Source organism: Natator depressus, chromosome 6 (genome assembly GCF_965152275.1).
Source record: "Natator depressus isolate rNatDep1 chromosome 6, rNatDep2.hap1, whole genome shotgun sequence".
Taxonomy (NCBI): Eukaryota; Metazoa; Chordata; order Testudines; family Cheloniidae; genus Natator; species Natator depressus.
The window spans coordinates 131,566,421-131,592,833 of NC_134239.1; the positions used below are offsets into that span (position 1 = coordinate 131,566,421).

Genomic DNA, 26,413 nt, shown 5'->3' on the forward strand with positions numbered 1-26,413 from the left:
GAGAATCGTTTTTGCATTAATTTTGACAGCAAGCAAACTTCAAGGGTGATGTTTAAATACATTAAATACATTAAATTTCAGGCCTTTTTATGCAAGTAATATATGTTGGAAAGATTGTACTCCTGTAAATGGAATCAACGCGGTGGGAATTCACATACTGAACAGAGAATAAATGAACACCATAATAATAGCCTTTTTAGACAACAACTTAGAAGCTTAATTCACGATGAGCCTTGTTTGCACCTGTTTAGTACATTTCATGTTATTTACTATGCAGCATGATTTAGTGTCCATAAATCTTTCCTCTGTTATTGTTGTGTTGAGGCCAATATCTATTAGTGCATGTCTGCATGTTTTCAACTAACATGCATCCAGGCAGCTTTGTTTTCATCCTGCATCCTAAATATTCTCATCATTGTTCGTGTGTCTAAGCATGCTATTATTTATATAATAAAGCAATGACAACAATGTGCTAGGCATGTACAGATACCCAGCACACACTGCACAGTGACACCTGGAGCACACGGCACAAACACACCCAGGGGCACACTGCACAGAGACACCCGTGGCGCACTGCACAGAGACACCCGGGGCGCACTGCACGGACACGCACAGGGGCACACTGCACAGAGACACCCAGGGCACACTGCACAGAGACACCCAGGGCGCACTGCACGGACACACCCAGGAGCACACTGCACAGAGACACCCAGGGCACACTGCACAGAGACACCCGGGGCGCACTGCACGGACACACCCAGGAGCACACTGCACAGAGACACCCAGGAGCACACTGCACGGAAACGCACAGGGGCACACTGCACAGAGACACCCAGGGCACACTGCACAGAGACACCAAGGCACACTGCACAGACACAGCCTGGGGCACACCGCACAGAGACACCCAGCACAACTGCACAGAGACACCCGGGGCGCACTGCACGGACACATCCAGGAGCGCACTGCACGGACATGCACAGGGGCACACTGCACAGAGACACCCAGCACACACTGCACAGAAACACCTGGGCGCACTGCACAGAGACACCCAGGGCACACTGCACAGACACAGCCTGGGGCACACTGCACAGAGACACCCAGGGCACACGGCACAGAGACACCCAGCACACACTGCACAGAGACACCAGGGGCGCACTGCACAGAGACACCCAGCACACACTGCACAGAAACACCTGGGCACACTGCACAGAGACACCCAGGGCGCACTGCACGGACACACCCAGGAGCGCACTGCACGGACATGCACAGGGGCACACTGCACAGAGACACCCAGGACACACTGCACAGACACAGCCTGGGGCACACTGCACAGAGACACCCAGGGCACACGGCACAGAGACACCCAGCACACACTGCACAGAGACACCCGGGGCGCACTGCATGGACACACCCAGGAGAGCACTGCACGGACACGCACAGGGGCACACTGCACAGAAACACCAAGGCACACTGCACAGACACAGCCTGGGGCACACTGCACAGAGACACCCAGGGCACACGGCACAGAGACACCCGGGGTGCACTGCACAGACACATCCAGGAGCGCACTGCACGGACACGCACAAGGGCACACTGCACAGAGACCACCAGGACACACTGCACAGAAACACCTGGGCACACTGCACAGACACAGCCTGGGGCACACTGCACAGAGACACCCAGGGCACACTGCACAGAATCACCTGGGGCACAGTGCACAGGGGCACGCTGCACAGCCACACCTAGAACACACTGCACAGACACACCCGGGGCACATGATCCCGACTCCAAATACCCAGCACTGGAGCGGCTCTCAAGAGGAGCAGGAGTGCGCAGGTGCTGGCGGCTGCCATCCCCAGTCCCAGCATCCCCGCGGGTGAGGAAGGGCTGCCTTGGCAGAAGGCAGTGCAGGGTGGCGAGCAGGGGAGAATTGCAGCTGAGCGGAGTTCTGTCCTGATGCAGGCCCTGCAGCCTGTGCATGGGCCGTATGCAAAGCAGTGACCACCCAACGTCTGCAGCGGCCCCAGCGCCGTCCCAGCCGTTCTCACCAGTGTCTGTGTAATGTGCTGATTGGACAGAATTGAACTCTCCCCTGGCACACGTCAAAGCCGTCAACACGTTCAATGGAAAGTGGGCTGGGCTGTGGGCGGGTCAGGCACCCGGGGCACTGCCTGCCCGCCCTGCCTGCCAGCTCCCCTGCCCGGTGGCCAGGCAGCTGGGTGCTGAAACGGATGGTTCCATTTGGCAGGAAATCCCGCAATGTCGACGCAGAACAAAGAAAATGAAACAAACTGTCAACGTCCCAGAATTCCCATGAACCAGAGCTTCCCTTTCCTGGCCAGCTCCCGCTGCCACCGCATGGGATATGCCTACGTGGGCGCTGGGGCTGGGATTCAAAGAGGCAAACCCGCACTAGATCTGCTCTCATTAGCACGCTCAAAACAGAGTGTAGCCAAGGCTGCATATGGGGTAAGCTGCCCCCTGTATGTACCTAGCGTCCCAGACAGGATTGTTCTCGGGGTGGCTCTCCCCTCCCACCACTCACAGTTACACTGTAGTTCTAATGCACTAGCTTGATTAGAGAGAGCGCAGGCAATTCTCCTCGAGCCGGAATGCACACCGCCGGGGGAAGTGCAGACGCAATCTGGGACTGGACTGGAAGGAGACTCTGTATTGCTATAAAAACCAAGGGATGGGGCTGCTGCTCCTCACCCAAAAAACACGGATATTGCTGAGGCCAGTTTGCAAGTCAGAGGGAAGATTCTGTGTTAAACCTCTCTCATAGGTATGTGTAACGTTTCCCACTGGCAAGCTCGAAGCCAGAAGAACCTCTTGCCCCAAACTCCCTCAGATACGCCCCCGCTTGCCCTCGGCCATGCACGAGCACCCCAAAGGCCAGGGGCAGTGATGTGAACACAAACCCAGCCAAGGGGGTGATAGCACTGCTGTCGGCACCCACAGGCCGGGGTCTCGGGCCTCCTCCCACACTGCTGTGACCTGATGGCCAAAAGCAACCGTGACTGGCTCGTTCTCTGCAATGGTTTGCTACCAGACTGTTTAATAACATTTTTAAAAATCCCAGTCTCTTGAGTGTTCTGTTATTTCTCTTCCTTTCCTGGCCCTTTCCCTCCATCCATCTCTCATTCAGTATTCCTAATAATGATAATTTCTTCCCCACTTTCATGTGCCCAGCCCCCCTTCCCCATTGCCACTGCTCCCAACTCACCACAACTCCTGGCCCTCGGGAAAACAGCAACCCTTTGCACTGGTAATGTGCCGTACCTATTCTGAGCCCTGTGCAGACATACAGATACGTACAGATACGAGTGAGGTCACTGCTGGGAGACCTGAGGCAGAGAGTGAAGTGACTTTCCCAAGGCCACATGGCACCTCAGTGGCAGAGGCAGGGTTTGAACTCAGAAGTGCCTGACTCCCAACCCGGTGCTCACTCCCCAGAGCACAGTAACTCTGTTGCTAGCTGGGGGCTGGGGCATGGGAAGGGTGCCTATCAGGAAAGACTGGCAATCATCCCCTCTGCCCCCTGCCTTCTCCTCGCATGGTCCCTCCCCCATGCCCATGACTCCCTCCCCATTTCCTACTTCTGGCCCCTCCTTTCTACTCCCCTCCTCATACTCCTGCTCCAGGCTTTCTCCTCCTATCTAAGTTGCCATTCCCAGCTGGCCTCTGTTTCCTCCCCCTCACTCTGAGGGGCTAAGCAGGAGAATATGGTCACCACATTAAACATCCAATCTTGAGTTAAAAATGGCCAGAGATAGAGAATCCACCATGACTCCTGGTCAATTGATCCAATGGCTAATTCCTCTCACTGGTATAAAATGTATCCTTTACGTCCAGTCTGATTTTGTCTAGCTTTAGTCTCCAGTCATCGGATCGTATTACACCGTTCTCTGCCAGATTGAAGAGCCCACTACCAAATATTTGTTCCCTGTGCAGATACTTACAGATTTTGATTAAGTCACCACTTCACCTTCTCCTTTGGCATCAGCATCAGCATCACACCCAGAGCTCATGTTTGGCTGATTATCCACCATGACCCCCAAACTTTTTCAGAGTTGCTGCTTCTCAGGATAGAGTCCCCCGTCCTGTAAGAACAGCCCACATTCTATGTTCCTACATGTATACACTTATATTCAGCCAAATTAAATCACATTTTGTTTGCTTCTGCCCAGTTTACCAAGTGATCCAGAACACTCTGAACCAGCGAGGTGTCATCTTCATTAGTTCGCACACCCCCCATTTTTTTGTTATCTGCAAACTTTATCAGTGATGATTTCATGTTTTCTTCCACATTACTGATTAAGATGTTAAATGGCATAGGGCCAAGACCCAGTCCTTAAGAACATAAGAACATAAGAACGGACACACTGGGTCAGACCAAAGGTCCATGCAGTCCGGTGTCCTGTCTACCGACAGTGGCCAAAGCCAGGTGCCCCAGAGGGAGTGAACCTAACAGGTAAGGATCTAGTGATCTCTCTCCTGCCATCCAGCTCCACCCTCTGACAAACAGAGGCTAGGGACACCCTTCCTTACCCATCCTGGCTAATAGCCATTCATGGACTTAGCCTCTGTGAATTTATCCAGTTCTCTTTTAAACCCTGTTATAGTCCTAGCCGTCACAATCTCCTCAGGCAAGGAGTTCCACAGGTTGACTGTGCGCTGTGTGAAGAAGAACTTCCTTTCATTTGTTTTAAACTTGCTGCCCATTAATTTCATTTGGTGGCCCCTAGTTCTTATTTTATGGGAACACGTAAATAACTTTTCCTTATTCACTTTCTCCCCACCACTCATGATTTTATAGACCTGTCTCCAGTGATGAGCTGCCAAAATCTTAACAATGGGTTCCCTCCTCACTCCACGAGGGGGTCGTTGCCCACCCCCACCCCCCGGGACTCCTGCCCCATCCAACCCCCCTGCGTTCCTTGATGCCCCCCCCAGGACCCCTGCCCCATCCACCCCCCTCCCCTCTCCCCTGACTGCCCCCAGAACCGGGCAGGAGGGTCTCGTGGGCCACCGTAGTGGGTACCCACCCTGCCCCTAAGAGCCAGAGGCACCTGCCGGGGGGCGAGGTGGGGAGTCCCGGCGGTGCTTACCTGGGGCGGCTCCCAGGAAGCAGCCGGCAGGTCCCTCTGGCTCCTAGGGATGGGGGAGCGTAGCTGGGAGGGGAGCAGGGACCCGTGGAGTCGGCGCCTAAGGCGCCACTTTGGGCCGGTTAAATTTAGAAGCCCTTTTAGAGCCGGCTCTCCCTCGCGGAACAACCGGCTCTAAAAGGGCTTCTAAATTTAACAACTGGTTCTAGCGAACCGGTGCGAACTGGCTCCAGCTCACCACTGCCTCTCTCATCTCCCCCCTTCGTCTCCTCTTTTCCAAGCTGAAAAGTCCTCGCCTCTTTAATCTCTCCTCATATGGGACCCGTTCCAAACCCCCAATCATTTTAGTGGTCCTTTTCTGAACCTTTTCTAATGCCAGTCTATCGTTTTTGAGATGAGGGGGCCACATCTGTACGCAGTACTCAAGAGGCGGGCGTACCATGGATTTATATAAGGGCAATAAGATATTCTCCATCTTATTCTCTATCCCTTTTTTAATGATTCCTAACATCCCGTTTGCTGTTTTGACTGCCGCTGCACACTGCATGGACGTCTTCAGAGAACTATCCACGATGACTCCAAGATCTTTCTCCTGATTAGTTGTAGCTAAATTTGAAACGCACCGCGCAATGACAATTCCTCATTTACAATTACATATTGAAACCTACCTATTAGCCAGCCTTTAATCCACTTACCATGCGCCACGCTGAATGTACAGAGTTCTAGCTTTTTAATCAAAATGTCATGAGGTGGCAAGTTAAATATCTCACAGCCGGTCTAAATGTCTCACATCAGCACGCTTGCCTTTCTCAACCGAACTTGTCATCTCATCAAAAAAAAAAAAATCAAGTTAGTTTAACAGGATCTATTTTCCAAAGCCCCTTTTGATTTGCATTAATTACATTATTCTTCTTTAGTTCACTATTAATTGAGTCCTGTATCCCTTATTTTGCCCAGGATCAATGCCAGGCTGACAGGCCAATAATTCCCTGAGTCATCGCATTTACCCTTTTTAACTATTGTCGCAGCATTCGCTTCCTTCCAGTCTTCTGGAACTTCCCCAGTGCTCCAAGACATACTGAAAATCAACACTAACAGTCCAGTAAACTCATCAGCCAGCTCTTTTAAAACTCTTGGATAAAAGGTATCTGTGTCTGATGATTTTAAAATGTCTAACTTTAGTTACTTCTGTTTACCATGCTCCTGAGATATTAGTGGAATGGATTGAATGTTATGACCATACCATGAGACTGCATCATCTGTTTTATTCCCAATTACAGAAGAGAAATATTTATTGCACATATCTGCCTTTTCTGCATTATTATTGATAATTCTTCCATGTCCTTCTTGTAACAGTCCAGTACCAGTGTCAGGATTCCTTCCCCCCCCCCAATATATTTTTAAAAATTCCTTCTTATTGTCCTTAACTCTGATGACCATAGATTTCTCCTTGTGTCCCTGTTTCCCTCATCAATTTTCTACATCTAATAACTTTTGATTTACGTTCATTACCATCAACTTCCCCTTTCTGCCATTTGTTATATATTATTTTTATTCATTTATTTTTTACAGTTACCTTCACTTCCCTTCTAAACCAGGTCGGTTTTTTAGCCAGCACACCCTCCTTCCTCAATTGCAGAACTATGGCTTTGGGGGCATCTAGCAGGGTGTTCTTAAAAGATTCTTAATGATCATTCACATTTTTCTGATTAGATTCTTCCTCCCAGCTGATGTGGTTCATAATTGTTTTTAGTGTTGTGAAATTGGCCCTATTAAAGCATCACATAGACGGATCATTGGTCTGGACTATATTCTTTTTGCACATTATAAATGTGACAAGATCATGATGGTTTGTACCAAAGTTACCATTAATGTTCAGAGTTGTGACCAGTTCACAGATCAGAACTCCCAGCATGGCAGGAGGTGAGGGAGGAGCACACCGCCCTCTCTCCTAAATGCCTGCCCACTGTTTGGTTTCACAACGGAGGTGGGATGTCTCCAGCTCTGCGGCAGGCAAACCCACTTGAAGCGACACCGTGCTCTGCCCTGCACACGCGGGAAGAGCAGGCACTCCCTGAGCTCCGGGGCTGTGACTGGGCAGGGCTAGCAGGGCTGGACTCACGACACGGGCAGAGCTAGCTAGGCACAGGCTGGCTGGGTGTGCAGCACCAAAAGCAGTGTAGTAACTTACTCCCCACCCCGCAAAGAGGAATTGACTCTCCGCTCTGCTCCTGGAATGGTCCAGCGAGGCACTGCCCCCTCCTCTGGGCACATCACAGCAGGAGGAGCTAGCCCATTGACCTCCCAAGAAGTGACCACTGGGAAACGACACGAAGGGAGTTTCAGTTGGCGACTCCAGTACGAGGACTATACGTATCCAGCATGTGCCTTTTGCCTTTGATTTAACCCCCTCCTGTCTAACACCTGAGACCGAGCCAGAGACCTCCAGCGCTGAAAGCAGGAGTCAGGCTCTGTAGCTGGGCGGTAACAGAATCACATCCTCTGGGAACTGGGCCCAGAGGGAGACGCAGAACATGCTCTGACCTGTTGGCAACACCTTCACTTGTCTACCCAAGTCATAAAGAGTTGGAAGCCAGGATGTCTGGGGTCTCTACCCCTGGAGTCTCCTCAGACTAGAAGGCTGCTGAAAAGCAGGTCCCTGTGGACTCCTCACTGAGCTATGGCAGCTGCAGTATTGCTCTGGAGGATTCACAATGATTGCTTAAAAAATATCCTACGCTGTAATATGAGTGCAAGCAACGCTTGAAATGAAACCAAGTATTTACACAACTCCATGCCTGTGGTTTACAATCTGTAGATCCGGCAAAGATTTGCTGACATGTATAACAAGAGATCTTTTCTTTCTTCAGCTAAAACACATATCTTTGCCAGACAACCATCACAGTCAGGAGCCTGTGACTAGCTCGATCTGCCCATGGCATCATTTCTTGGCTGTAGGAACCGAAGCAAAAACCTTCAGCTTTCTGAAACAGAGCAGAGGATTTTCTAATAGGAATTTTCTAGTAATGATGAAGAAAGGAAGGGATTCCAAACTGTGCCTCAAGTAACGGCTCAGATGAGCTATGGGGGAGTAAAACTGCAATAATGATTCAGAACTGAAACTTCTGTACCAAAAACTGAACAAGCTTGGCCCAGGTCCCCAAGTGAGGCAGCTGTAAACTCTGATACACATTCTCCAGTTTGTTTCTCTCCTCTTCACTTCCAGTCCTCCTCATGCCCTTTGTTGTCACTGATAACTCACAGATGCAGCATCACTGCAAAGCAAAGAACCATTTCAGAAAAGAGCTCATGGGTCAAAGCAAATCATGGCTTTACTGTTGCTATCCGCTTTGTAAATAATACATTTAAAAACCAACGTTCTCCTAAGTTAAGGAGACACACTGCTTTCATTGACACTCACATTGGCAGCCACACAAAAGGTCTGAGAATCTCAAATTCCTGAACTGATATTTGTAATTCCAACGAAGAGGCCATGCAAATGAAATGGATTTTTAAAAATCAGCTTCGAGATGCCATCTGATACTTGAAGCCATTCACTCTGTGTATTAAACCCTGAACTGCGGCCACATTTACACGGCCTTCTTGAACAGTCCTCCTCACAAGCAGCATGATCAAATGAACCAACAGCCACTGGTTTGCCTTTTACTTAGCTGGACGTGAGAGTTTTAAATAGCCAATGTGCTGCCAAATTCTGCCAAATTCGCAGATTAAAAAAAATAGTCGTGATTAATTTCAGTTTTAATCACGCTGTTAAACAATGATAAAATACCAATTTAAATTTATTATAAATACTTTGGTTGTTTTTCTGCATTTTCAAATATATTGATTTCAAATTTCATTACAACACAGAATAGAAAGTGCACAGTGCTCATGTTATATTATTATTTTTATTACAAATATTTGCACTGCAAAAAAGATTAGTCAAAGCATGAAGGGGCGCATGAATGTTTAGCACACCTGGCACAGAAATGCCTCACGACACCAGCTACAACAAAGCCATGCGAACGCCTGTCTTCACTTTCAGGTGACATTGTAAATAAGAAGCCGGCAGCTTTGTCTCCCGTACATGTAAACAAACTGGTTTGTCTGAGCGATTGGCTGAACAAGTAGGACTGAGCGGACTTGTAGGTTCTAAAGTTTTGTTTTTGAGTGCAGTTATGTGAAAAAAAATCTACATTTCTAAGTTCCACTTTCATGACAAAGAGATTGCTCTACGGTACTTGTATGAGGTGAATGGAAAAATACTACTTCTTTTCTTTATCTTTTTTACAGTGCAAATATTTGTAATAAAAAATAATAATGTAAAGCGAGCGCTGTGCACTTTGTGTTCTGTGTTGTAATGGAAATCAATATATTTGAAAACGTAGAAAAACATCCAAAAAGATTTATAATAAATTTAAGTTGGTATTTTATTGTTGTTTAACAGGGCAATTAAACTGTGATTAATTATGACTTTTTTTTAATCTAGTTAATTTGTTTTGCATTAATCACTTGAGTTAAGTGCGATTAATTGACAGCCCTAATATATATAAACTATAAGATTGCCAAAGTTGCAAAACCAAGCTCTTAGAAGTCAGGAAATGCCAGAATGACAGTGGTCTGCTCAACCTTAATTCAGCCCCATTGTACACATGCATTATGTCACAGTCTATAACTACATGATCTCATGACTGGAGCACTGTCATGGATGCGTATAAACTGTTCAGGAAGGACAGGTACGGAAGGAAAGGTGGACGAGTTGCACTGTATTTAAGAGAGCGGTCTGATTGCTCAGAGCTCCAGTATGAAACTGGACAAAAGCCTGTTGAAAGTCTCTGGGTTAAGTTTAGAGGCGAGAGCAACAAGGGTGATGTCATGGTGGGCGTCTGCTATAGACCACCAGACCAGGGGGATGAGGCAGACGAGGCTTTCTTCAGACAACTAACTGAAGTTTCCAGAGCACAGGCCCTGGTTCTAATAGGTTCTAATAGGGGACTTCAACCAGAAATGCACAGACAACCCAGGAAGTTTTTGGAGAGTGTTGGGGACAACTTCCTGGTGCAACTACTGAAGGAACCAACCAGGGGCCGTTCTCCTCTTGACCTGCCGCTCACAAACAGGGAAGAATGGATAAGGGAAGTGGAAGTGGGTGGCAACCTGGGCAGCAGTGACCATGAAATGGTCGAGTTCAGGATCCTGACAAAAGGAAGAAAGGAGAGCAGCAAAATATGGACCCTGGACTTCAGAAAAGCAGACTTTGACTCCCTCAGGAAACTGATGGGCAGGATCCCCTGGGTGGCTAATGTGAGGGAGAAAGGAGTCCAGGAGAACTGGCTGTATTTTAAAGAAGCCTTATTGACGGCACAGGAACAAACCATCCCGATGTGTAGAAAGAATAGTAAATATGGCAGGCAACCAGCTCAGCTTAACAGTGAAATCTTCGGTGAGCTTAAACTCAAAAAGAAAGCTTACAAGAAGTAGAAATTTGGACAGATGACTAGGGAGGAGTATAAAAATATTGCTAGAGCATGCACGGGTGTAATCAGGAAGGCCAAGGCACAATTGGAGTTGCAGTTAGCAAGGGATGTGAAGGGTAACAAGAAGGGTTTCTACAGGTATGTTAGCAACAGGGAAAAGGTCAGGGAAAGTGTGGGACTCTTACTGAATGGGGGAGGGAACATAGTGACAGATGATGTGGAAAAAGCTGAAGTACTCAATGCTTTCTTTTGCCTCTGTCTTCACAGACAAGGTCAGCTCCCAGACTGCTGCACTGGGCAGCACAATAGGGGAAGGAGGTGAGGAGCCCTCAGTGGTGAAAGAACAGGTTAAGGACTATTTAGAAAAGCTGGACATGCACAAGTCCATGGGTCCAGATCTAATGCATCTGAAGGGGCTGTGGGAGTTGGCGGATGTGATTGGAGAGCCATTGGCTATTAACTTTGAAAACTCATGGCAATCGGGGGAGGTCCCGGACGACTGGAAAAAGGCTAATGTAGTGCCCATCTTTAAAAAAGGAAAGAAAGAGAACCCAGGGAACTACAGACCGGTCAGCCTCACTTTAGTTCCTGGAAAAATCAAGGAGCAGGTCCTCAAGGAATCCATTGTGAAGCACTTGGAAGAGAGGAAGGTGATCAGGAACAGTCAACATGGATTCACCAAGGGCAAGTCATGCCTGACCAACCTGATTGCCTTTTATGATGAGAAAACTGGCTCTGTGAATATGGGGAAAGTGGTGGATGGGATCTATCTTGACATTAGCAAAGCTTCTGACACGGTCTCCCACAGTATTCTTGCCAGCAAGTTAAAAAAGTATGGGCTGGATGAATGGACTATAAGGTGGATAGATTAATAATTTTGCCACCCCCTAGGCCCTGAAATAATTGCTGCCCCCATATGAACTTGTGAACAGCACTAACTGATACAACAAAGGAATCTATTTTGCGCATTTTTGCTATCATTTCATTTTCCCTTTCTTTCTTTCATAGAATCATAGAATATCAGGGTTGGAAGGGACCTCAGGAGGTCATCTAGTCCAACCCCCTGCTCATAGCTTTCTTTCTTTCTTTCTTTCTTTCTTTCTTTCTTTCTTTCTTTCTTTCTTTCTTTCTTTCTTTCTTTCCTTCTTTCTTGTAGCATTTTTTTTTAAACTGAGAACCACTTAATTTCTTCCTTCCGGTCATATTATTAACATTTAGGATTGTCGCACGTATGCTGACTTCATGGTGTCGCACCATCATTGGTGGTTTCATTACGCTCTATGACTGGTAGAATTGCGGCATCACAGATGCTTCAGTTTGCTGAGCAGTTACAATACGAACAAACGACGATACAGGCATCCAACAGACAGTGGGCTTGTGCAAAAATGTCGTGATTACAAAAATGTTGTTATTATAAATTTGCTGCCCTAGGCCTAGGCCTTATCGGCCTAGGCTAATACGCCATCGATTGCACCCTCAGCAAGTTCGCAGATGACACTAAGCTGGGGGGAGAGGTAGATACACTGGAGGGTAGGGATAGGGTTCAGAGGGCCCTAGACAAATTGGAGGATTGGGCCAAAAGAAATCTGATGAGGTTCAACAAGGACAAGTGCAGAGTCCTGCACTTAGGACGGAAGAATCCCATGCACCGCTACAGACTAGGGACCGAATGGCTAGGCAGCAGTTCTGCAGCAAAGGACCTAGGGGTTACAGTGGACGAGAAGCTGGATATGAGTCAGCAGCGTTCCCCCATTGCCAAGAAGGCCAATGGCATATTGGGCTGTATATTAGGAGCATTGCCAGCAGATCGAGGGAAGTGATTATTCCCCCCTATTCGGCACTGGTGAGGCCTCATCTGGAGTATTGCATCCAGTTTTGGAGCCCCCACTACAGAAAGGATGTGGACAAATTGGAGAGAGTCCAGCAGAGGGAAATGAAAATGATTAGGGGGCAGGGACACATGACTTATGATTCTATTCTATATTACTTTTTTCCAGAGGACACTGCCTTAGTCAGTGCACAAGATGGAGAGTGCTCACTGACTGGGTAGCTATTCAATATATTTTAATTCTGCATAGTCAATGTGTGGCCCCAGATCCGCTGGCAATGCCCCTACTAATGCAGCCCAATATGCCGTTGGCCTTCTTGGCAACAAGGGCACACTGTTGACTCATATCCAGCTTCTCGTCCACTGTCACCCCTAGGTCCTTTGCTGCAGAACTGCCGCTTAGCCACTCGGTCCCCAGCCTGCAGCGGTGCATGGGATTCTTCCGTCCTAAGTGCAGGACCCTGCACTTATCCTTATTGAACCTCATCAGGTTTCTTTTGGCCCAATCCTCCAATTTGTCTAGGTCCCTCTGTATCCTATCTCTGCCCTCCAGCGTATCTACAACTCCTCCCAGTTTAGTATCATCCGCAAATTTGCTGAGAGTGCAATCCACACCATCCTCCAGATCATTTATGAAGATATTGAACAAAACCGGCCCCAGGACCGACCCTTGGGGCACTCCACTTGATACCGGCTGCCAACTAGACATGGAGCCGTTGATCACTACCCGTTGAGCCCGACAATCTAGCCAGCTTTCTACCCACCTTATAGTGCATTCATCCAGCCCATACTTCTTTAAGTTACCGGCAAGAATACTGTGGGAGACCGTGTCAAAAGCTTTGGCTATGGGGTGACGAGAATTGCATGCAGTATTAAAGTGGGTGTACCATGGATTTACATAATGGCATTATGATATTTTCTCTCTTATCATTTATCCCTTTCCTAATGGTTCCTAACATTGTTACCTTTTTTTTTTAATTCCTGCTGCACATTGAACAGATAATTTTTGAGAGAACTATCGGTGGTAATGGCTAACTTACATCCGCACATGGTGAATGCATAGCAGGAATTCTGTTTTCCAACATGCGTTACTTTGCACTTCTTACTATTGAATTTCATCTGTCATTTTGTTGCCCAGTCACCTAGTTGTGTGAGATCCCTTTGTAACTCTTTGCAGTCGGCTTTGGACTTAGCTGTCTTGAGAAATTTTGCACAGTCTGAAAACTATGTCTTACTGTCTCACATGGTCTTTTTATACTGCTGAAATGGAAATTGATGCCAAATTCCCCCTAAAACCTAATGATGGCTGAGAACGAGTCCATGGAGCCAGGTGGCTTTGATGCTGATGAGGTTACGCTGTGGCTCCATCGCAGCACAGACCAAAGGGCTCCCTGTAAGCAGTGTGCTATAAGAATGAATGACGAGCTGCTGTCCTAATAACAAACTGAAGTCAGATGAAAAGCTAATGAAATTGACATTATGGTCTGGAATCAATTCAGCGAGCAGGGGAATGAAATATCCCGAACACCACCGAGAAGTGATGCTCTTTGTCTCTGTGCCGCTTACCTCTCCTATTACTTCGTTTCCCCCGCCCCCAGCCTCCCAGCTTTTATCAGAACAAACTGACTTCACTTGATGCAGCAGCAGCTGCCACGTCTCTGTGTTGGGAAGTTTAACCCGTTTTCATTTTGTGCATCACAACCGAGGGAGTCAAAGGGAAATAGCTTGTTAGAAGCCAACCTAGAAAATTAACAAAACAAACCCAAGTCCTTTACAGCCAACATTTCAGGTAGCTGATGTGATCCGAGCACAGGGGGGGTCTCCCTGCATTGGAGACACGTTGCAGAAGCCGGTGTTCAGTAGGAATGAAACACAACAAACCCTAGTGGCTGCTGCTATCGCATCTGATCCAAATATTATCTGTGAGCACAGAGGTCAAGTCAGAAGGCTGTTGAGCACATCTCCTGCCCCTCCAGTTCTTGAGAGAAGTCATGATCATCCAGGTCTTCACAAATGGAGAAGAGAACAAAAGAAAGGCCAGGGCACTCCCTCCACTAGGAAGGGAGGGCAGGAGAGGGGAGGGGAGGGGAATTTTGTGGGCTTCCCTGGGAGACTTTCCCTCAGATTCTTTGAGCAGAGTTTTTCTCTCCTCACCAGAAGCAGGAGGGCATCCTGCCTGTGCAACCAATGATCTACGCTCTGCTGTAGGCCGGTGCCATCCATGGGATGCTTGTGCGCCTCTGCACTGTCCCTGGGGGCTCTCGCATCCATTCATGGTTCCCTGGAGGAATGATGATAACGAATCTGCACTTCCAGGTGCTCCCAAACCGCACCCCTCCACCCCCTTAGAGAGAAATCCTACAAAGGGGCACTGCGAAAAGCTAAATCAGTCTGAGGGCTGGGGGATGGAGGGTGTTTCACTTAGCCCCACCCCAGGACTCAATCCCCGCTCCTGGATGCCTGGCCCCACACAGGTTCCTCTGTGGTGTGAAGGAAAGGGGAAAGAATGGTGCCCCTCCCTTCTGTGCCAGGGCGAGATCGGGGTGTAGGGGGCATCCCTCGGAGCTCAGTGCAGCCCCAAAGGCCACACTCACTGGCATGCTCTGGATACCGCAGGCTGCTCCACTGATGCACAGCAGCTGTACGTGGTGCTCAGGTGGCCAGTGAGGCTGGGGGTACATGCTGCTATGAAGGGCAGCGCAAGGTAGCCAGGGAGCTATGGCAGGGTCACCAGTGAGCTGCTGTCCTGCTAACACACCTCACAGGAATCCGTCTCCCGCGCAAGAGAAGCAGCTGAGCAACGGTTGTCTCCTGCACCCCACTCACCAAACAGGGTCTGAACTCTGCTCACCAGGGACGTGTACCTTCAAAGCCTGCTTGGTACCCTGCGGTGATGAGGGTGAGGATGGGACCCCTCACGCTTCTCTAGCACCGATGAGAAGAAGATCGGAAAGTGGTGCTCCTGCGCTCATTGAATCCACTCTTACAGCAGACCCATGAGGGTACTTTAGGTCAACTGTTTTTGCCATAAAGAACAGGAGGACTCGTGGCCCCTTAGAGACTAACCAATTTATTTGAGCATAAGCTCTCATGGGCTACAGCTCACTTCATCAGATGCTGTAGCTCACGAAAGCTTATGCTCAAATAAATTGGTTAGTCTGTAAGGGGCCACAAGTCCTCCTGTTCCGTTTGTGGATACAGACTCACATGGTGGCTCCTCTGACACCTGTCTTTGCCACGTTACAGGATGTGCAATGGAAACAAAGCAATTATTTGACCAGCCTGACGTTACCCAGGTTACCAGCGGCGCTGGAAGCGAATTCAGGTCTCTGGCCTGCTGGGCCTGTGCTCTAATCTCTAGACCAAATTGACTCCCACGTGTTTTTGCCCATTCTGCACAGACCAGGAAAGATATCCTCAAACCATGTTAAAACAGGTTTGTCATAAATATAAAGGGAAGGGTAAACCCCTTTAAAATCCCTCCTGGACAGAGGAAAAATCCTCTCACCTGTAAAGGGTTAAGAAGCTAAAGGTAACCTCGCTGGCACCTGACCAAAATGACCAATGAGGAGACAAGATACTTTCAAAAGCTGGGAGGAGGGAGAGAAACAAAGGGTCTGTGTCTGTCGGTATGCTGCTTTTGCCGGGAATAGAACAGGAATGGAGTCTTAGAACTTTTAGGAAGTAATCTAGCTAGGTATGTGTTAGATTATGATTTCTTTAAATGGCTGAGAAAAGAACTGTGCTGAATAGAATGACTATTCCTGTCCGTGTGTCTTTTTTGTAACTTAAGGTTTTGCCTAGAGGGATTCTCTATGTTTTGAATCTAATTACCCTGTAAGGTATCTACCATCCTGATTTTACAGAGGTGATTCCTTTACTTCTATTAAAAGTCTTCTTGTAAGAAAACTGAATGCTTTTTCATTGTTCTAAGAGCCAAGGGTTTGGGTCTGTGGTCACCTATGCAAATGGGTGAGGATTTTTACCAAACCTTCCCCAGGAAGTGGGGTAAAAGGGTTGGGAGGATTCTGGGGGGAAAGACGTGTCCAAACTACGTTTCCCAGTAAACCCAGTTCAAGTTTGGTGGTGCTAGTGGAAATTCCAAGGGCAAAGGGTAAAATTAATTTGTACCTTGGGGAAGTTTTAACCTAAGCTGGTAAAAGTAAGCTAAGGAGGTTTTCATGCAGGTCCCCACATTTGTACCCTAGAGTTCAGAGTGGGGGAGGAACCTTGACAAGGTTCAGCTAAACAAGCTTATTTTTGCAATGGAAATGGGGCCTTTAATGCTACCATTATTTAACATAGGCAACTGGAGGCCTCAGGTCAGCAAATCACTTGAACACATGATTGAATTTCATCAAAGGCAATGGTACTTAAGCACGTGGTAGGTGTTTTGCAGAATCAGAACCTAAGAAACAAATCACAGCTGAAGCTAAATCACTTTTAAAGTGTTGTTGTTGCTGTTTTTGCACTAGGCCAGGCTGTTTTTTGATAGGTAGGGTGTTTTGGGGGAGGAACCATGGCTTGGACATTTCCAAACAACAACAAGAGCAACTTTCAGCAGTTAAAATTAGAACCAAGCGCCCAGATCACCAGCTGGCGTAAGCTGGCTGAGATCCACTGATGTCTCCTGTACCACACTGATTCACACCTTATCAGTATCTGGCCTAAGATGCACAAAAGGATTTGAGACCCACAACTAGAACTTTCAAATCAATACCAGGTCTTCAACATGGAAACTTTGGAGATATCTCTCAATACTGAAAAGGTCCAAGGGAATGGAGAGGTGTAGGGGGCATGTGTGGATGGCCGCTTGGCCCAACCTGTAGGAAAACCAAGCTTACCCACAAAGAGTTCTCCAACCATCCACGGAAGACATATGATTCTTGTTGGAGATTCAATACTTAGAAGAAGCGAAAGAACATTCTCCCAGGGACAGGCGGACAAGAGGACAGTGTCCTGACTTCCCAGAGGCACGGCATAAAACATCACTCTAAGATTGCATAGGCTTTTGAAGTCTACGGGCATGCATAAACTGGTGATGGTTCATGTCAACACTAATGACACTTGTTATGAGATAACTTGCAGGTAGCAGATGGCTTCAGGGAACTCAGAAGCACGCCGAAGAAGAATGTCCAAGCAATCTTCTCTAAGATTCTTCCTGTCCCATAAGCAAAGGAAGGCCGAAGGCAGAAGATTCTGGAAGCGAACTGCTGGCTAGAGAAGAGGTGTAGGGTGGAGGATTTGGGTTTTGTGGAACTCTGGTCCACCTGCTATAGGGAGAGGGAGCTGGATAGTTTGGATGGCCTCCACTCACTTAGAAGAGGGACCAATCTCCTTGGGGACAGACTGGCTTCAGTAGTCAGGAGTGGCTTAAACTAATAGCAAAAGAAGAAAGGAAAAAGAAGGAAGATATGAGCACTCCACACAAAATCAAGATGTTGAGAAAAAACTAATCAAGAAACAAAAGAACATGAACAGAAGAAATTCTTGAATTGCCTATATGTCAGTGGTAGGAGCTAATATATACAGGAGAAACAGGAAATGTTCATTAATTAGCATAAATTCAATCTTGTTAGCATTACGGAAACCTGGTGGAATGATTCACAATATTGGAATGTGGAAGTCAATGGTTATAATCTATTTAGAAGGCACTGAGTGGGCAAAAGGGGAGGAGGAATGCACCCTATGTGAAAAAAAAATGGCATTTTCTGTTTCTGAGTCACTGATAACTCAGAAGAAAATTATCCTGAATGCTTATAGATCTCTTTCCTAACAGATAAAGCACAAGATGGGGTTGTGATGTTGCACTCCATATGTTTTATGGAAATATGCATATGAATGTGAATATGATGTACTGGAATATGCTTTATGCAAAAGGTCTGTTGTAAGGTATCATAACAAAGGTTATAACCTACTGAATATATTCCTCCTATTTGTATGCATGTATCATTTTTGTATCTGAAGCTAGGAATATGAAGTGTAACTCTGAGGTTCTATTGTAATTATGCAAAGTGTGGGCCATTAATGGTAGTTTAGAATCTTGATGGTTCCCATTGGCTAAAACAATTGGTTGTAAATGGCTCTGTTTACTTGCAAAACTTCCTGTGTATGTGTGGACCAGTCTTGGAAGAATGGATGCTGGGGTCTCACAGGACATGTGACCATGTCACATGATACTAGAATCCATCTCAAATCTGGTACTTTTCCATTTAGGAAGGGTGGGGACCCAGGGAGACAAAAGATTCCCACCTTATGCCAAAGCTATAAAAGGGGGTGGAACAGGACAAGAGTTTTTTCCAGTCATAAGAAAACCCCTGCTTTCCACCTAAGATGTCTGCTGGAACTAACAAGGACTATACCAGGGGAAAGGATTGGGCCCAGACTAGGAAGGATTCTAGTCTGTGAAAGAAGCTTATTGGAACATCTCTGAGGATGAGATTTAACCTGTAATCAGTTTCTTAATGTATTAGGCTTAGACTTGCATGTTTTTGCTTTATTTTGTTTGGTAACTTACTTTCTTCTGTCTGTTATTACTTGGAACCACTTTTTATATTTAATAAAATCACTTTTGTTTATTAGTAAACCAGAGTAAGTGATTAATACCTGGGGGAGCAAACAGCTGTGCATATCTCTCTATCAGTGATACAGAGGATGGGCAATTTATGAGTTTACCCTGTATAAGCTTTATACAGAGTAAAACGGATTTATTTGGGGCTTGGATCCCACTGGAAGTGGGGTATCTGGGTGCTGGAGACAGGTAACCTGCTGAGCTATTTTCACTTAAAGCCTGTAGCTTTGGGGGAGTGGACCAGACTCTGAGTCTGTGTTGCAGCAGGCTAGTGTGTCTGACTCAACAAGGCAGGGTTCTGGAGTCCCAAGCTGGCAGGGAAAATGAGCTCAGAGATCATTTCAGCACGTCAGGTGACAGTCCCAAAGGGGTCTAAAACTAATGTTAACTTTTAGTTCTGTGATCAGTTCCTCTTCATCTGGTAGAACAAAGTCTAATATAGAACTTCCCTGTGTTGTCTGCAACACTTTCTGAGTTAGGAAATTGTCATCTGTAACATTTAGAAATTCCAAACTTGTTTTATTACTGGCAACATGTGAGCATATGTCACTCAAATTGAAGTCCCCAATTATCACATATAGATAGGTGTCATCCTGTTCCCTAGTATGATTTGGGGGTCTCTAGCAGTCACCAACTAATACCCCTGTGATGGGTTCGGTCACAGAGATCATGCCTTGATTGCATTTATAATGTGCAAGCAGAATAAAGGCCAGACCAGTAGTATATATCCTGGTGCTTTAATAGAGCCAGTTACAGAAAGATGAAAACAAGTATGAGCCAAATCAGCTGGGAGGAAGAATTTAATCAGAGAAATGTGAACAATCATTGGAAATCATTTAAGAAGAACTTACTAGATGTCCCCAAAGCCACAAGTCCAAGGAGGAAGCCTGTGCCGGTTAAAAAAGCAACCTAGTTTACATGGGAAGTGAAGGCAGCCCTGAATATATATATGGGAAGTAGATAGTGAATATAAATCAGAACTTAAGAACTGTAGAAAACTGACAAGAGAAACCTATGGACACAAGGAGAAATTGATGGCCAGAAGAGTTAAGGACAATAAGAAGTAATTTTTAAAAAATACATGATGAAAACAATTTTTTTATTATAATATTGGTCTGTTACAAGATGGAGATGGTAGAATTTTCAGCAGTAACACAGAAAAGGCAGAGGTGTTCAATACATATTTCTGTTCTGTAACTGGGGATAAAACAGATGATGCAGTCTCATCATATGGTGATGATAACACTATTTCCATTCCACTAGTATCTCTGGAGGATGTTACCCAGATGTTACTAAAGTCAGACATTTTTAAATCAGCAGGTCCAGATAATTTGCATCCAAGAGTTTTAACAGAGTTGGCAAAGGAGCTGATTGGAGTGTTCATGTTGTTTTTCAATGTCTTGAAACACTGGGGTAGTTCCAGAAGACCTAATGTTGTGCCAATATTTAAAAAGGTAAACTGGATGATGCAGGTAATTTATGATGCAGCCTGACATTGATCCTGGGCGAGATAATGGAGCGGCTGATACGAGACTCAATTCATAGTGAACTAAAGGAAGATAACATAATTAATGCAAATAAATATGGGTTTATGGAAAATGGATCCTGTCAAACTGACTTGATATCTTTCTTTATGAGATTTCAAGTTTGGTTGATAAAGTTAACATTGTTGATATATTTCAGCGTAGCAGCCGTGTTAGTCTGTATCCGCTAAAAGAAAAGGAGGACTTGTGGCACCTTAGAGACTAACCAATTTATTTGAGCAGGGCAGGCAAGGTCCCTCCTCCCCCACCTCTTCCCCCAGCCTGCTGGGTCCTGCCCCTCCCCCCTCCCCCACCTCTTCCCCCAGCCTGCTGTGTCCCTGCCCCTCCCCCTCTCCCCCTCCCCCGCCTCTTCCCCCAGCCTGCTGGGTCCCTGCCCCTCGTCTTCCCCCTCCCTGCCCCCAATCAGCTGATGGCCCTTGCGAGGGAGGGGGAGAAGTGGAGCCGCAGGGCGCTCGCTGCTCCGGGGAGGAGGCAGAGACGAGGTGGGGATGGGGCTTTGGGGACAGGGGGTGGAATCAGGGCATATTCCCTCCAGCCCCCTGCCGTGAGCCGCTCTGGGCAGAGGGCTGGGAGCACCCCGATGGCCCCAGCCCACACCCCCAACCCTCTGCCCTGACCCCCCCCACACACCCCAGCCCTCTGCCCTGACCCCTGCACACCCCACGACCCCAACCCTGACTCCAGCACCCCCCACACATACCCAGCCCCCCCCCACACCCCATGCCCTGACTCCTGCACCATCCTCACACACACCCTGCCCTGACTCCTGCACCCCCCCAAGATTCCCACCTGCACCCCTCGCACCAAATGGGAGTGGCTCAGGTAAGCGCTCCACACCCAAACCTCCTGCCCCAACCCTGAGCCCCCCCCCTCATTCTAGCTCCTGGCCAGACCCTGCACCCCAACCCCCAGCCCTGTGCTCAGTGCACTCCCAGCCTCAGCTCAGAGCAGAGAGAGGAAGAGAAGGGGCTAGAACCAGGGAGAAGGTAGGTACCCGCTCTATGTGGGCCGGGATCCCAGACCAGCAGCGGGCTGAGCAGGGTCTGGGGTCCCGGCCGCCGGCCCCGCTCAGCCCGCTGCCAGTCTAGGTGAACGGAAGCCCAGGCTGGCAGCAGGCTGAGCGGGCCAGGGGTGTAACATCAGCGTTTTAATTTAATTTTAAATGAAGCTTCTTAAACATTTTGAAAACCTTGTTTACTTTACATACTACAATAGTTTAGTTACATAATATAGAGACTTACCGAGAGAGACCTTCTAAAAAAACATTAACATGTATCCCGGGCACGCGAAACCTTCAATTAAAGTGAATCAATGAAGTCTCAGCTCACCGCTTCTGACAGGTTGCCAGCCCCTGGACTAGAAGATCACAGTGGTCCCTTCTGGCCTTAGAATCTATGAGTCTATGAGCCATAACTGATTCTCATATTTTATTAGTAGTAACACATATTAGCTCACGAAAGCTTGTGCTCAAATACATTTGTTAGTCTCTAAGGTGCCACAAGTCCTCCTGTTCTTTTTACATATTAATAGGCTCTGCTGAGTGGCTACATGAAACTTTAGGGCTGTCATTTGAAAAACTCTGACGTTACTTTTTAATCTCATCTTCATAGACATTTTGTGCTATCAGGATTGTCCATCACGTTTGCAGTACACACCTTTTGCACAGGAACAGGTATCTTGATGTTTAATAACTGCTTCTGAACTCACTTCAGACCACATTGGATTATGATCCTGCATACTGGCATTGTACGCACGTCACACTGTGTGTTTCCAAGTCATATGAAAAGGCAGAAGTTTCAATAGTTTCTGACTCAGACTCTTTGTACCCAGTATAGTACAGAGCTTACTAAAATCTTTTTGTTTGAATGAGAAATAATTATGCCCAAGGTAATTTGAGTATGCGTAAGAACTGGTGATCAGTTGCAATGATATAGCTTGGGGTTTTCTTTAATCCATGCAGAAAATGCCATGAGCTTTCATCACTACAATGCATATTATTGAGGCCAACCATTTAACAAGATTTTTAACAGAGATATGAATAAGAACAACACTCAAGCCAACCTTAACTGAATTAAAAAGTTACAAGAGATAAAATTCTCATGCTTCAGGGCATCCCTGTTTGTGTGTGCCCCATGTCACAGCTGCAGATTGCACAGCTGATCAGGTTCATGGTGGGGGGTTGGATCCTGTGGTAAATAATGAAATATAAGCCATTGCTGGAGGCAGGATAATGAGGCAGTCTGTCTAATGGTCTGTTCCAATGTAGCGATTCTCATGTTACTACAACCTTAGTGCCACAAATGATGCACATTCAAAACAAAACAAAAAAAGTGCATTTGAAAGCAGCCCGTGAGACAGAAATTTCTCCCAGTATCTAGATCTAAGCTAGCAACATTAAGATGAATGATAATAATACATTAAAACTATAGCTAGAAACAGGACAAACATCAATAAGGCCTGCAACGAAGTATACACACGGCCGCAGACTGACAATGTACTATTGCTCACTTCACGTCACTCAATGGTGCACTGGCCATCGCACAAAGCTATGATGCCAAGCCGCTCTGGTCCCAGGGCGCCCACAGTCCAATGACAACAACATGAGACAGATTAGAAAAGCCATCCAGAGTGGCGACAGTTACTGCAGTGCTTATTATGGCCTATTCCATCTGGTTTGACTATTCCAGAATGGAACATGGTGAATGCTGAAGCCCGTGTTTGCTGATCACTTTTGGAAGTTTAAGCGGGTGCTTAAGTCTCATTGGAGTGAACGAGGTTTCGCCATGTGGTGAAATGCTCTGCTGAGCTGGGTTGCTAGTCCTGCATGGAGCACCAGGTGCAGCCCAGCAGACAGCACGCCAGCCAGGGCAGCAGCTTTGCAGAGAGCTGGGTCTAATTGACTTCTATGACGAGATAACTGGCTTTGTGGATGAAGGGAAAGCAGTGGACGTGTTGTTCCTTGACTTTAGCAAAGCTTTTGACACTGTCTCCCACAGTATTCTTGCCAGCAAGTTAAAGGCTGGATGAATGGACTATAAGGTGGATAGAAAGCTGGCTAGATTGTCGGGCTCAGTGGGTAGTGATCAATGGCTCCATGTCTAGTTGGCAGCCGGTATCAAGTGGAGTGCCCCAAGGGTCGGTCCTCAGGCAGGTTTTGTTTAATATCTTCATAAATGATCTGGAGGATGGCGTGGATTGCACCGTCAGCAAGTTTGCAGATGACACTAAACTGGGAGGAGAGGTAGATATGCTGGAGGGTAGCGATAGGATACAAAGGGACCTAGACAAATTGGAGGGCCAGAAGAAATCTGATGAGGTTCAACAAGGACAAGTGCAGAGTCCTGCACTTAGGATGGAAGAATCCCGTGCAGCGCGACAGACTAGGGACCGAGTGGCTTGGCAGCAGTTCTGCAGAAAAGGACCTAGGGGTGACAGTGGACGAGAAGCTGGATATGAGTCAGCAGTGTGCCCTTGTTGCCAAGAAGGCCAATGGCATTTTGGGATGTATAAGTAGGGCCACTGCCAGCAGATCGAGGGACGTGATCGTTCACCTCTATTCAACACTGGTGAGGCCTCATCTGGAGTACTGTGTCCAGTTTTGGGCCCCACACTACAAGAAGGATGTGGAAAAATTGGAAAGAGTCCAGCGGAGGGCAACAAAAATGATTAGGGGGCTGGAGCACATGACTTCTGAGGAGAGGCTGAGGGAACTGGGATTGTTTCGTCTGCGGAAGAGAAGAATGAGGGGGGATTTGATAGCTGCTTTCAACTACCTGAAAGGGGGTTCCAAAGAGGATGGATCTAGACTGTTCTCAGTGGTGGCAGATGACAGAACAAGGAGTAATGGTCTCAAGTTGCAGTGGGGGAGGTTTAGGTTGGATATTAGGAAAAACTTTTTCACTAGAAGGGTGGTGAAACACTGGAATGCGTTACCTAGGGAGGTGGTGGAATCTCCTTCCTTAGAAGTTTTTAAGTTCAGGCTTGACAAAGCCCTGGCTGGGATGATTTAATTGGGGATTGGTCCTGCTTTGAGCAGGGGGTTGGACTAGATGACCTCCTGAGGTCCCTTCCAACCCTGATATTCTATGATTCTATGAATCACCTTTGCTCAGGAGGGAACCCCTGTGTGCATGAGCAGGCACATACCAGACCACTCAGACCAGGGCTGGCCAGCCATGCAGCCCACTAGTGCCACATGGCACAGGGGTCTGTGACATGGAAATGGGCTGACGCCACCAATGGCCTCACACAGACATACGCCAACCCCCCGCTAGCTGGTAATAGCGGGCCTGTGTCCGGCACAAACCCGTGACCCAAGAGCCATCTGCCTCCCAGGAGCAATGCTCTGACCCGTCCCCTGGAAGCCTGTTTTTCAGGGCTAGTTTGCACCTAGGTTCTACAGAGGTGCGTGGGGCACTGGAGGGCACAGGGACCTAACCCCACCCCTGGCCACGTGGCCCATGGAACAGCAATGCATGACTGCATTTCCCGTGCTCAGGGGGGCAGAGACATGCTAACAAGGTAGCCATGATGCCCAATGACCTTCCTAGGGTGACCACCCATCCCGAAGTGTGCGGGACAGTTCCGAAATGCAGAGTTCAAGTCCCGGTCCTGGACTGAATGACTCCGGGGCAGCATTTGTCCCAGATTCCCTGCAGGGCCTCTCGATGCCTGCCCGAGGCTCAGGGACAACACCAGCCTCTTCCCAGTGGGGGGGAGGGGGCTGAGATGGGCCTTAGCCCCCCCTCACCACAAGCCTCCCCCGCTGGCCAGGCCAGAAGCCGGAGCCGGGCAGTAATAAGGATGCTATGGGGAGTCCTGGACCCGCCACCTGCCGTGGGGACGTAGGGGCAAGAGGCCAAGCCGGGGCTGGGGGCTCAGGGGAAGAAAACGGGAATGGGCAGGGCCACAGAGGGGCCGGGGCTCCTGCAAGTGTCTTGCTTTTGCCTTTTAAAAAGGTGGTCGACCTAGGCCTGCCCTATTCCCCAAGGGTGTGTGTCACGGAGTGTGGGGGAGTCCGGGCCCTGCACCCCTCTTCCTGGGATTCACCGTGACTCTCAGCCAGCCAGTAAATGGAAGGTTTATTGGACAATAGGAACACTGTCTAAAACAGAGCTTGTGGGTACAACCAGGACCCCCTCAGTCAAGTCCTTCTGGGGGGCAGTGAGCTTAGACCCCAGCCCTGGGGTTCCCTGCGTTCGACCACCCAGCCCAAAAACTGAAACCAAAAACCCCCTCCCCCAGTCTCACTCCTCCTCCCCCCGGCTCCTCCTGCAGCCTGTGTCCAGGTTCCCGGGCAAAGGTGTCACCTGGGTCCAACCCCCCCGCCCCCCAGCTCAGGTGACAGGCTCAGGTCTCCTCACTCCAGTGGAGTCACCCCCTCTCTCCCACCCCCCCGCAGACAGTCCCAGCAGAACTAGACGCCATCCCCCGGTCAGTCCGCCCCGCAGACACAAACACTCTGGGGGTGGAGGCAGGGCCTGTTGCCCCCCTGCACACACAGAGGGGCGAGTGCTGCACTGGCCCAGGGCAAGGGCAGAGCTGAGCCCCTGGAGGGGCCTGTGAAGCTCATGATCCAGATGCAGCAGGCACAGGATTAAGATCTAAGCGGGACTTTCACACAGCGAGAACCAAAGCCGCTACCCCTCGCCCCGGGCAAGGGGAGCAGTGAGGTGCGGGCCCATTGTGCCTGATGCTTTCCAGAGCAGCCTGAAGCCAGGAGCCCGGCGTGCTGCGTGGGCCTGAGGGAATCAGGTCTCAGATGGAGGGGAGCAGCCGTGCGATAGGCCCGGCAGGAAAGTGCGGATCCTGGGGAGAAAAACAAGCCCTTCCTGAAGGAGAATGTTGAAGCCAGACGTCTTGTGGCTTAGTCCCCCAGCGGCACG

At 48.1% G+C, this 26,413-nt stretch overlaps 1 protein-coding gene across 4 annotated transcripts in view; it reads right to left on the reverse strand.

The window, feature by feature from the left end:
• LRFN5 (leucine rich repeat and fibronectin type III domain containing 5) overlaps positions 1-26,413 on the reverse strand; it is a 145,017-nt gene that overhangs the window by 15,437 nt on the left and 103,167 nt on the right. The window lies entirely within an intron of this gene.